A 12,676-nucleotide genomic window follows, 5' to 3' on the forward strand; every position below is an offset into this window, starting at 1 on the left:
AGGGGCACTGAGAGTGAGTCTTAAACTCCCGCCTAAATTCTAAATTCTGCTCTGGTAACAGTGCACTGAAGGGGGGTACGCGGACTGGCCACCGTAAGGCGTACCAGGGGGACGGGCGCGAGTCCCATCCCCAGGGGGACAGGTAGGAGTCCCATCCCCAGGGTTAGACTGGGTTTAAGTCCCAGCTCGGTCCGGCCGGAGGAGGGGTGCACAGCCTGATCAGCATAAGGCGCACTGCAAAACTTTGAGACCGAAATTTAGTTCACCCACAGCAACCCATAGGACTAACACCAGCAGAAATTCTCTTCGGGAGACATTTAGCTATGCTAAGCACTTGTTATTCCAGCTAAGACCAGCCTGTTAGACGGAGATGAACAACTAGCCCAGTATGTTCTAAGTATTCAAAAAAGGTTTGAAAATCTTTGAAAATATATATATGCTCAATGATATCAATCCACACCACCTGAAATACAGGTGCCTGATATACAGCCTGGGGATGAAGTTTTAGTTAAAGTATTTTCACAAAAATCCAAGTTAAAACCTAAACGGAACAGGCCATATACTGTCATACTATGTTCTTATTTTGCTGTTAAAGTTGAACTGTACTTGTGTATGTTAAAAAAGGATGTGTATGTGTAAGAACACTTTGTAATCTTACATTCATAGATGGCATTGTTGTAGATACAAGTAATCACTCAAATATTTGTATTTGTAACTTTACCAGAATCATGGGATGTGATTTTAATTATTCGGCTCCTATTACGTCTTATCAATTGTTACAATCTAGTTACACAATTCAAAATTTACTACCTGCCCCCACTGGAATGAATCTCACACTGGTGAAGAAACTACTACAACGTGATGACCTGCGTCGACTGCTAGAACGCATCCAAAGCAGTGGACAGAAAACTCTAATCACTGTTCATCATGATGCGGAAGAGATACACCACGTCTTGGAAAGGGTAAAAAGGGACAGAGAACATCATGGCTGGGAAACTCTCCTCGGATGGTCACCTGCTCACCAACTGCAACAGGGATTTATAATCACGTGTTGCATGGAGTAGTAACTGTGTAAAGTTTAACTGTGTTATGCCTATTACTTACGATCATATTATACATAAGATTATGGAAAGTGATAGTACGCCTCCAAAGGCTTCGAGAACTCCGTTTAAAGTATTAGCAGGGATGCTTAATAAAAAAGAGGGGGGGACTGTTAAAGAATATTGAGCTGAAACTGTCCAGAGGTAGCTGCTTAGCACAGCTTATATAAAACTTCCTTAGCCATGAGTAGCTAAATTTGCTGAAGCCTTAGGCCGCACTTAGATAAAATAATGAACTTTTACCTAGTTCAGTAAGAAAAGGGCCTGAGAGCTGGTTCAAACTGGAATGATAAGGGAGTTACAAGCAGTCTGCATTCCTGTGCTTCACACTCTGAAAGGGAGGATGTCCAGGCTTTGAAATAGGCCTACTTGGGCGCCAGGACCCTGGGAAACAAAGCCTCCTCTCCTTGCTGAAACAGTGTTAATTAGGGGGTCTGGACTATCTCGAGGTCTGGATTATACCCCCTTCGTCAGGACCTTGGGAGACAACACCTACTGTCCCTGCTGGGGCAGTGCTAATTGCTGGAACAACACCTCTTTGTCAGGGCCTTGAGAGACAAGGGCAGGACCCGAAGAATGAAGACACATCCACCAGCAGAAACCGCACCAGTAAAGATAAACAGCCTACCTAGGGACAGCGATGAGACCCAATAAGGAGCAGGAGACCCCAGACCTAAATATGACTATTGGTTCAAACTACCGCGTGAGGGGTGGAGAGCTTAGATTGGAAAGTGTAATTGCCCTGGGATTTCTTTGTTTGGGGTCCCTCTTCGGAGGCACCCAGCTCGAGCTGTAATTACTGCACGCATGTCATTAAAATTTAATTATTTAATTTGCTTTGATTTGGCTCTGAACTTTTCTGCAGGAACCTAGGGTCGGGCCCTGTTATGGTGGCCGAGAAGCCTAATTTCCATAACAGGATTGTTGGGTGTGTACCCACTTCCCTGAACATTCCAACAAGGGCTTCCCGCTACCTGGAGTGCCTCTTAATTTTTCCTTTATGGAATTTATAAAACAGATAAGAAATGACAGTGCTCAAATGAAATATGATGAAACAACAGAACAGGAATGGGAAGTCCAGAGTGTGACAGGAGATTATTATCAATGTATCCAAAGATGTCATAAGAGTAATAAATGTTGGGAGAAAACTCTACTTTACGGAAAACAGCTGATCAACTGTACTGGAGCCATTAAGGTAGGAAGTTATGAAGATTGCTCTCGGGTACCCGAAATAGGTTATAAGTGGCCAAGTAAGGAGCTCAATGGATGGCGTGTTCCAAAAGGTAGTGGATGGTATTGGTTGTGTGGGAACAAGGCACGAAAAGTGCTACCTCCTAATTGGTCAGGGACAGGTACTTTAGGGGCAAGCATCCCTAACATTACTGTAACAAAAGAATTGAGTAATAAAGATCAAAAATGGTGTTTAAGAACATTCATGAGGAGACAAAAGAGGGTCAATGAGCCTTTAATAGGTCGACCTACTTGGTTTCATTCATTCGCAAGGTGGCTGTTTCCACAAGTGGGAGTGAGTGAACTTGAAAAAGCAAGAGTAAATCTTTCAGCAGTTATTGAGCAAACAGGGAATAAAACCTCTGATGCCATTGTAGCTTTACAAGAGGAGGTTTCAGAAATTGCTAAAATAAGTACCCAAAACCGAATGGCTCTAGATATGTTCTTGGCATCTCAGGGAGGAGTATGTACAGTAATAAATACTAGTTGCTGTGGTATATGTGGATCAAAGCGGGAGAATTTCTACCGATCTCAATGAAATCTGGAAGCAGACTGAAATCTTACATGGGGTTCAGAAAGATGATAGCTCTTTTGGATTTGAAGAAACATGGAAATGGTTGACTTCCTGGTTCCCTGAGGTAAGCTCATGGGTTAAAAAGTGTTTAACAATTTGGGGGATGGTGTTATTAGTTTTTGTATGTGTTTATGTAGTGATTCAATGCATTTCTAGATGTTGTACCAAGTTAATAAGGGAAAAAATTTAAAAGAAGGAGACTAATATGAAAATGATCATGTAAGTCTCAAAGGGGGGAATTGTTACAAGACAACCCTGGGAAGCTCAGAAAGAATGTTTGAACCAGGTCGATTAGCATAACTTCTATCTCTCTTTTCTAAAAAGAAGCATTAAGTCTGAAGCTGTCTAGAGGTAGCCACTTAGATAAAACTTGCTTAGCATGAATTTGCTGAAGCTTTAGGCCGCACACTTGCTTAGCATGAGTAGCTAAATTGGCTGAAGCCTTAGGCCGCACTCCTAGTTCAGTAAGAAAGTGCCCCAGAGCTGGTGCAGGCTGGAAAGATAAGGGAGTTACAAGCAGTCTGCATTCCTGTGCCCCACACTCTGAAAGGGAGGATGTCCAGGCTTTGAAATAAGGCCTGCTTGGGTGCCAGGACCTTGGGAAGCAAAGCCTCCTCTCACTGCTGAAACAAAGTTAGTTAAGGGGTCTGGACTATCTCCCCCTCGTCAGGACCTTGGGAGATAACACCTACTGTCCCTGCTGGGGCAGTGTTAATTGCTGGAATTACTATCTCCCCTCATCAGGACCGTGAGAGACAGGAGTGGGACCCGGGGAATGAAGAAAGCACTAACCAATCAGTGTAAAAGGGAAAATTGCAAATCTGGCAACTTGTTTGTATAAATGCTACTTGAAAAGTTGGGGGGGGTGTGCTTGATTTGTGGGAAACCACCGAGCACCCAGGCTTGCGCAACTCTGAAATAAATAAGCAAATGTCTCTCCTGAGTGTGTAATTATTGGCTTATTGCACACCGTGCAATGAATCCGCTTTTCAGACAAGAAGACTGCACTGTATTTGTCTTCTGATGATACAAATAGTCTTGCTAACAAGGCTTACTTCAGCATTGTACCACAAATATGTACATCACCACACACTTAGGAAGCCAGTGGTAGGTCACTCTGGGCTCCATCAGAAGGAACACCACTTGTTTAAAGAGCCCGTCCTGGAGACCAGGGGGCAAAAGTTGCTTATAGCTGCCATCATTTAAGGACACTGCAACTAGACAGGCAGACAAAGTGGTGCTGGTAAGAGAGTGCAAATACAAGATATGTTCTGGGTCTTTCTGGTTGATGACATTCTCTAAAAAATCTTCTACACATGCTGTAATCTAACACCCGCCCATCAGCTATTTATAACCATAAAGGAACGGAATCTCCCGAGGGTCAAACCTCCCCTAGTGCTGCGGGGGCGGGGGGGGGGGGGGGGGAGTTGTCTGCCTGGCATGCGGGGAGCCGTAGTTTTCACCACGGCATGCCGGGAGCAGTCGTCTTCCGGCACTGGGCTTCCGGGCCGCCATTTTCACGTGCACGGTATGCTGGGAGGTGTAGTCTTCTCAGACGGGGCTACTGGGTGACCATGCTGCGCCTCTCGAGGTGGCGGGGGCGGGCAGGTCCCTGCCAGCGGGGCTCCCACCAGCCGGCCGCGTCGTGCTCTGTGGCAGGCCGGGAGCTGTAGTTCCAGGGGCCGGTGCCTTCTCAGCCCTGCAGCACTGGCCCGCTGGGTCTGTTCCTTACTGGACATGTGTCACTCGTGCCTGAGTCCCCACAGGTCACGCGGGACAGTGGAATGCCCCTGTTTTTCCCCGGTACAGGGCAGGAAGCATTTTCCATCTCTGGTGGTGTTGCAAGACAACCTTGGAAGCTCAGAAAGAGTGTTCCTGCTGTTTAAACTAGGCAGATGAGGAGAACCTCTCTATTTCCTGGGAGGAAATAATTCTTTAATCAAGGCCATCCTGGAATTGCTAAAGCCTTAAAGAAACTGTAAATCAAAATGTTTTGTTTTCTATGCATACATTGCCAATTTAGCAAAAGAATTCGAGGTATCCCCTAACTGAACTGTCCTCGCTGTAATACAAAAAGATCACGCCCATAGGTCAGAAAGACCCGTGCCCGGGTGACGACCCCTCCCCTGAGCATGCGTAGTAGTAAAATGGTGTGTAAGCAATATTAGAATTGTATGTAAATCACTAACCAATCGGTGTAAAAGGGAAAGTTGCAAACCTAGCAATTTGTTTGTGTAAATGTTACTTGGAAAGCCGGGGCGGGGGGGGGGGGGGGGGTGCGCTCGATTTGTGGGAAACCACCGAGCACCCAGGCTTGCGCAACTCCGAAACAAATAAGCAAATGTCTCTCCTGAGCGTGTAATTATTGGCTTAGTGCACACGGGGCAATGAATCCACTTTTCGGACAGCACTGTGACCGGGCAGGGTTGTTCCCGGGGGCTGGGGCTGTCCCTCTTGGAAATGGAGAGGCCAGGGAGAGAATGAGGGGCGCTGCGGGCTCCTGGGAGTCGTAGCTTTGCTCAGGACTGGGGCCAGTTAGGCAGCCGCTGGGAGGAGCGGCGGTGCTGGGAGGGCACGGTGCGGAGCTGTCCTGCTGTGCAGCGCAGGGGAAAGTCGACCAGCACCGTTGCTGTCCGAGGACCCTGGAACAGCCGCCCCACAGACACCGCGTCACTGCCTCGCAAGGCCACTGCGTTCAGGTACGTTTGACTACATCCAGCAGAAGAAATGTAAGCCGAAGGATCAGGGCAAATAGCTGCTTGTCTAGGTTTGTTACCTAGCGACGCCCTGGCAAAGCTTTTTATGAACACTCCTACTTGATCGAGTGCATATTCATTCCGTGAATATTAATTACTGCCAGACCGCGTACGTCACTGATCCTTTAAAGCAAGTCCGTGGTGCTGGGGTAGCACGTGTAGTGGAGACTAAATGCAATAATACCTCATTTTGATGTCGTTCTCTTATACGAAGGCACTTGGAGCATATTACAACATTTATCACACCATTTTGTTTATTGAGTGGACCCTGACCCTGGGGAGAAGGCGGTACTGCAGCGAAAGGGAGCGCGCATGCGCATTGCGTTCCGCCGCGCTCACTGCTGCCATCGCGGGTCTGAAAAGCGGCACTGCACGCTCAGCGGCGTTGCGCACGCGCACTGCGTTCCGTCCCGCTCACCGCTGTCCTCGCGTGCCGACAAGGCAGCACTGCAGCCGCCGCCGGCCACCGCTGCGTGCGAAGAGCAGTGCAGGCAGCCGGCGCACACGTGTGCGCTGCCGGTCGCCGCGTTGGCCGCTACTCTCCGCTCTCTCGGGGACGGGTAAGCGAAGGGGCCGCGCTCGTGCCCCCTGCCCGGTGCTCGCGGACCGGGAGCGCTTTTCCCGAGAGGGCTTTTCCTTCTCGGTGCTTCCTGGGGGCGCGGGGACGGGCAGTGCCGTCTCGGAGCTGCTCCGCGGCACTCCCTCCCCGGCGCAGCCCCGGCGCCTGCTCGCGGATCCCCGCCGCTCTCTCGGGCGCGGGCAGAGCAGCCTCGGGGCGCTCGCTGCTCGGCCTGAGCGCCGGGGTCGCCCGCGGGAGCCGGCCGGCTGCAGCGCGGCGCTGCGACCACGCGAGGGCGCCATTGCGGGTCTCGCCTCCCTGCCGCTGCCGCTGCCGCTGCCGCTCCCCCCCGCCCCTCCCGCGCGGTCCGTAGCCAGCCCGTGCGCGGTGCGGCTGCGCGCACTTGGCGGCCGGCGGCGCATGCGCAGCAGCAGGGAGCGAGATGGCGGCGAGCAGGGCGGGTGTTTTGGCTGGGCGGCGGCGGGCGAGGGCAGAGGCCGCCTGGAGTCGAGCATGTGGGGGCCCTGGTGAGGCGAGGGTGTACTTTTGGGTGGCCGCGGGCGTCGGGCTGTGTCCTGGCTGGTGGGGCCGTCGCTGCGTGGAGGCGGCGGGGCGGGGGGAGGGGTCGGGCCTGGCTCCGCGCTGCGCCGCGCCGCGCCGGGTCTGCCGGAGCGCGGCTCTGACTCTCCCTTTTGCGTGTGTCGCCTGTAGGGCCGCGGTTGCTCCCCAGCGCGGGCCAGGGCGTGCGCTCGCCCCTGCGGACGCAGCCTGGAGGAGTGTGTGTGGGGGTGTCTGCGCGGGGGTCTGGATGTGTCCAGCAGCGGCACGGCAGCCTGATGCCTCCTCTCGTCTGGGACGCGGGTTCCTTGGCAGCTCTTCTGGGATGCGGGGCCCTTGGTGAGTTCCCTGCTGCCTCCTCTGGCGTTCTGTGCGAGCTCATAGATCCCTCCTCCTCCTCTCCCCTCCCCCCCCACCCCCGTCTGGTGGGGTGAGAGACCGGTGGCTCCTCCCGCCGAGCTGACAGCCACGTGGGGCACCCCTGTGCGCTCCCTACATATCTGGGATGGCACCCCCACCCCGAGGGCCCCGCAGAGTCCCACCCTTCCTGCAACCAGCCCCCCCCAAAGCCATTAAACCACCCATAAATCCTGCTCCAACACCCGCACAGGCCCCACAACACCTCTGAGCCCTGCCGCAACATTGTCACTGACTCCAGACCTTCCCCTGTACTCTGTCCAAAGCCCCAAACATTCCTAAAACCACTCCCAGGCCCGGTCCCCCCAGCAGTGAGGCATTCTAACAAAGATGGGATGTGATCTGCGTCTCTGCCTCAACTCAGTCCCGCTTTAGGGAACCGGGAGTTTACAGCGCTTCCTTGTGAAGGGTGTTGACGGGTGGATGCACAGATGACAAAGAGGTTTTTCTCTGTTTTCTTCTGAGCCGCCTCTGAGAAGCCTCTGTACGTATACGATGTGGCTGATCTGGGATAATCGTGCTGTGCACAATGTTTAAGGAGACCATTGCCATGAAATGGTGGGCTAAGGAATAGCCTAAAAAACCTAAAAGGCTCGGGAAAAGCCAAAGAGAACACCAATGGGCTCTGGGAAGCCCCAGTGACGCTACAGAAAACAGCGTGGCTTTTAGGCAGCTCCTCAGAGCAGCAGCAATGTCTTGCTCCAGCCTGTGGGACAATGGGGACTCTTAATTACCGCCGCGGTTACGTCAATCACCCCAAAAGCCTTGGAGAAGTGGTCCAAACACCTGATACCCTCGCGGCCTCGGCAGTCTTTTTGGTTTGTTTGGCAGGGTAGTCCACCGAAGGGGGACATCTCGAAGAGAAGCAGCGAGACCTGGGGATCCGGTTGTTCGTTTTGGTCGTCGCCTGTGAGGCCAGCATCCGAGCGTAAGAGGAATCTAGGCGCTGTCTCGAAAAGGTAATAGGTTTGAAACGGAGACGGGCAAATCAAGGGCTATCGTTCTTCCACGTAGTTAAAGATCGAGAGTGTTGTCAGTTAAGTGCGCGTCTACAAGGGTTTGAGAACAGTCACAGTAATACCGAAGCAGAATAAAAATAAGGTTTCATGGAAGATGGCGTTAGGTAAGTATTAGGCGATGTGCCCGCCTGCCTAATAACCTAGCCCTAATTGCTGTATGTAACGTTTCCAGACTGTTTACCCTGTAACGTATGATGTAACGTGCCGTGTTAACATCTTTCCTTTAAGGGAAAGAAGGAAAAAAAAGGGAGGGGGGGGAGAAAACAGGGTAAAGAGAAAAAGATCATGCGTAAACCTAAGTGTTTCCCTGAAAGTAAAACGCGAGTTTATCGCTTTCTTACAGAGATGGCACCAAGGACAGCAAATGCTGACAAAGAGAAGAGACGGACAAGCATTTTCTTGTGATTAATACCGAAGGGACGGGATGAGACAAGGAAGCCAAAATGCAGTGGACCCTCGATATCACCAGGAACTGCTACAGGAGGCGGCGTTCTGGCACGGGTAACTAAGGTAACTATCGATAATGACTGTTAGTCATTATTTCGGCCTCCCCGAGGCAGCGCTGAGGACTAAGTAACCCATTCCTACCCTGTGGCTGCTGTTACCTGTATCTGCCTTAGCTTTGCTTTGGCTGTTTCTCTTTTGTTTTGTTATCGTACATGCAGCTATGGAAAGGAAAAGATGTAATACTTACTTTTTTAGATTAATTGCCGTGGCTGAAGTTGAAGAGACTATATATGAATATAAGCAAGCTGAAGTAATAAAATCAAATGGAGCCAAGTGAAAGCTGTCTCCCTCTGCTAGAAAAAGGGAAAGCCCGTTCCTCCTGGCGAGGAAGGATCGCTGTTAATAGTGATTGGAATAATAGATCACCAACATATAATGGAAGGTCTGTACGCGTTACGAGACGTATGCTGCGTACATTCATCTGTGCGTGTGACTTTACGTGTCTATGAAGCGTCATACTTTTAAGAGCTGCGAGACAGCAAATTATTATCTTAGGGGACTGGTAGTCAAGTGACCAGATTTACTGAAGAGGAAGCGAGCGAGAGAGAAGTGTCTGAAGTGTAAAACTAAGAGATCAATTTCAGGAAGGCTCAATGAGTGCGAGCCCCAGGTTAGTTACCTGGCAATGGTATTTGGGGAAACAGGAAGACGGTGGATAGAAGAAGGGTTAAAGCCTTGTGGAATTAAGGCTCCTTCTCATCAGTTCCAACTTGGAGCAATTTTAGGAAGATTTAATTTCCTCCAGCAGCGTTAACGTGGCTTTGCCGGTATCAGCAGACCGTGGTGGAAAGTACTGGGAGGGAGTCATGAATGGAGCTGGGACACGGAACGTGACGCTGCTTTCACTGAACTGGGAGAAGTGGCTGTAAAACCTGCTGCCCTCAAATTCCCAGGACAAGGAAAGCCTTTTTCGGTAATGCTTTCCACATCTGCTGACTCCGTGGGAGCAGCACCGCTAGAAAATGGCGGTAAAGGAAAGTGAGTGCCGGTAGCGTCACCCTTACGTCCCCTTTGGGGCCAGAACAAAAATTCTCTGGCTGTGAGAAAGACTGTTTAGCGGCAATCTGGGCTGATAAGCGTCTTTGAGACTTTTAGCTTTGATCGCACAGGGGCAATCCAATCTGTTCAGTTCCTTCTAAAGTAGTAACGTCAGGGAAATGAAGAGACAGCAGAGTATCCTCTATCCAAGTGGCACAGCAGGCGCTGATCTTAACGAGCGGGGGCAGAGGGGTGGTTACTGTGCAAGTGTTACAAGCAGTGGATCTTCTGGCGTGTGCCTGAATGGATGGAGGGGCAGAGCACGGTTGTGCCAGAAATGCGGACGCAGAAGGTTTCTGAAAGATTAATCTCTAGCGGCTGCTTAGTCTAACTTCCCTGTCATGGCAAGCCCGACTGTCGCCATAGCTTCCAAACCCGGGGCTGGGGGAAGCGGTATTCGTGGCTCATGTATTCTCGTTTACCTTGCTCGTGTGCGTATTAGATCCGCTTTTGTGCTTGCAGACAGCTTTGGATTCTTAGGATTTTCTGCAGAGCTTTGATTTTTTTTTTCTTCTTTCTTTGCTCTGTACTTTTGCAGGGTGATGGATTTTACTCTGCCTCCATCAACAGGCGCTGGCTGGCAAAGTCGTCGTGTCCCAGCGGAGACTCTTAGGCAGGACGGGAGGAGTTCGGATCCGCAGCCTGCCAGAAGAGCGTCGCCTGGGAGGGGTCACTAGCCTTGAGCTACAGGCACTGGTGTGTACGGCTCGTTCTGTCAGACGCAAAGAGGTTTTTCTTTTTTGGTTGCAGAAATCTTGGCTTGGCTTTACACTCTGTAGCGGCAGTATTTTTGTATTTATAGATTGTGTTAATCCTAGGTGTTCGGAACCTCGGGCAATGACTATATGCTGCCGCGAAGAGCTACCGGTTACCACTGCCGTCAGACGGGATTTTTGCTGTCGCAAGTTACAGTTCCTTTTAGGAGCCAGCTACAAAAGTAACTTTGCTATAGCAGAGAAATGGGGTTACGTGTGTACGAGCAACAGCGCCAGAGTACACAGCAAAACCACAACCTACCATAACCCATCAGCTCCGTCTCTCTGGAGTTTGGAGTTTTTGGAGGCCTCAGTTTTTATCCTGCCTTGGCTGGACAGTGCTTTCTGAGAGTGTCCGTCAGAGGCAGTTTCCCTGCAGAGGACCATCTAGCGAAGGCTGGAGGTGGCCGGGTGCCTGAGCGAGCCTGCCTGTGTGTGAGAGCCGCTCTGACATCTTTGCGATGAAGCAGTGCCAGAGAGGGTGACTGAAGCAGCACGGGAGGGTCGGTCACGACTGTGGGAACAATCACGGGCCTTGGACTAGGGAGCAGCTCTAGTAGGAGGGCCGTGCAGTTGCCCGGCCTCTCGGTAACCGCTCTGGCCTCTTTGCAGGTGCTGAAGCCCAGTCGGGCAGTCGAAGGAGCCTCGTCGCAGCTGGGAGCTCTGCGGAGATGCGCGGCCGGCTGTGGAGGATGAGCTCTGACTTGCGGCGTGGACACGGCTAAGTCCTGGGCTGCATCGTACGCGAGTGGGGCTGGGAGGTGCGAGGCGTTCGTCCCCTAGCCGTGGTCACTGGCGCCGCTGGCTGTGGCCGTTTGCCCATGGAGCTGAGAGGACCAAACATACTAATTGCCTGACCCGGAGATGAATTAGTGCTTGCAGGCTTTCAGGTAGGTTCAGTGCAAGTGCAGCTTAGTGCAGTCCCGTGGAGTGACGCTTGCACATGCTCACATTTGAATGGTGGCTAAAACCAAGCCTCTAAACAGCAACTGTAATGCAATTCTGGTGCTTGTCTTCCTGTTCTGCTGTACTTCTAAAGGAAGGGAAAACTTCCTAAGCTGCGGGCAAAACTCCTTGGCTTCTCTTGACTGTTTCCATGCTCTGGAAACAGCTTTGGGTGCTTTGGTGCTTGTTGCTTAAAGCTGAGGGTTTGGAATTTTTCACTTAAGGTTGATTGTTTAGCTTGCTGCTGAGGGTCTCTCACCCAGGAGTTACGGGTTATTCCTTTCTTTAGTGGGGCTCACTCTTTATCAGTCAGGGTTTACAGTTTGCTCATGTAGCAATCGGGGCGCAGAATTTAAAATCCAACCCCATCCCTTGTCCCGATCCAATATCGGGGGGGTTTCGTTACGATCCCAAGGACGAGATTAAGACGCTAAAACCGGTCAAATATCGTACAACCGTTTAACATTATTTTCCACAAAGTGGGGAGAAAAGGTGGGGAAAGGCGAAGGAGAGGCGAAGGGAAGAGGGGGACAAGGGTAAGGGGAAAAGATAGAGAAAGATGGAAAAGGAGAGAAAGAGCTGGCTACCACCAGTCCGAGTCCAGTGATGTTCTGCTGACTCCGTTCGAATTACAGCTCAGGCTGGGTGCCTCCAAAGAGGGACCCCGAACAAAGAAATCCCTGGGCAATGATACTTTCCAATCTAAGCTCTCCACCCTTCACACAGTAGTTTGGACCAATAGTAATATTTAGGTCTGGGGTCTCCTGCTCCCTATTGGGTCCCTCGATAGGTTGTTTACTGTTGTGGTTTCTGCTGGTGGATATGTCTTCATTCTTCGGGTCCTGCCCTTGTCTCTCAAGGCCCTGACAAATCAGTACTGCCCCAGCAGTGATAGTAGGTGTTATTTCCCAAGGTCCAGACAAAGGGAATATGATCTGGACCCCGAGATAGTCCAGACCCCCCCTAATCAGCACTGTTTCAGCAGCGAGAGGAGCCCCATCATCCAACTATGATGGCAGTTCTTTGACCATTTGCTTGTCCAGCCACTCAGACCATAGAGGCCTCGTTTGTGTGCAAGTATACTGTGGGAGAAAGTGTCAAAAGCCTTCTGAAAGTTGAGGTAACTGACATTCACTGCTCTCTGTTTGTCCATAAATACAGTTCTTTTAACATAGAAAGCCATCACGTTGGTGAGGCATGATTTCCCCTCAGGAAATC

The 12,676-nt window shown here is 51.0% G+C and overlaps 1 long non-coding RNA gene across 3 annotated transcripts; it reads left to right on the plus strand.

Moving 5' to 3' along the window:
* The first annotated feature begins 6,112 nt into the window (after positions 1-6,112).
* On the plus strand, positions 6,113-11,979 carry LOC135325852 (uncharacterized). 3 transcript variants are annotated; one of them, XR_010386603.1, is made up of 6 exons: positions 6,113-6,220; positions 6,931-7,116; positions 8,026-8,153; positions 8,557-8,723; positions 10,297-10,454; positions 10,577-11,979. It is a non-coding gene; the product is annotated as an uncharacterized LOC135325852 (long non-coding RNA). The 3 variants fall into 3 exon arrangements; XR_010386601.1 differs by lacking the exon at positions 6,113-6,220 and adding an exon at positions 6,655-6,746; XR_010386602.1 differs by lacking the exon at positions 6,113-6,220 and adding an exon at positions 6,655-6,746 and having other exon boundaries at positions 8,031-8,153.
* Positions 11,980-12,676: the final 697 nt, after the last annotated feature.

The sequence above is a fragment of the Dromaius novaehollandiae genome, unplaced genomic scaffold (assembly GCF_036370855.1).
Source record: "Dromaius novaehollandiae isolate bDroNov1 unplaced genomic scaffold, bDroNov1.hap1 HAP1_SCAFFOLD_30, whole genome shotgun sequence".
Classification (NCBI taxonomy): domain Eukaryota; kingdom Metazoa; phylum Chordata; class Aves; order Casuariiformes; family Dromaiidae; genus Dromaius; species Dromaius novaehollandiae.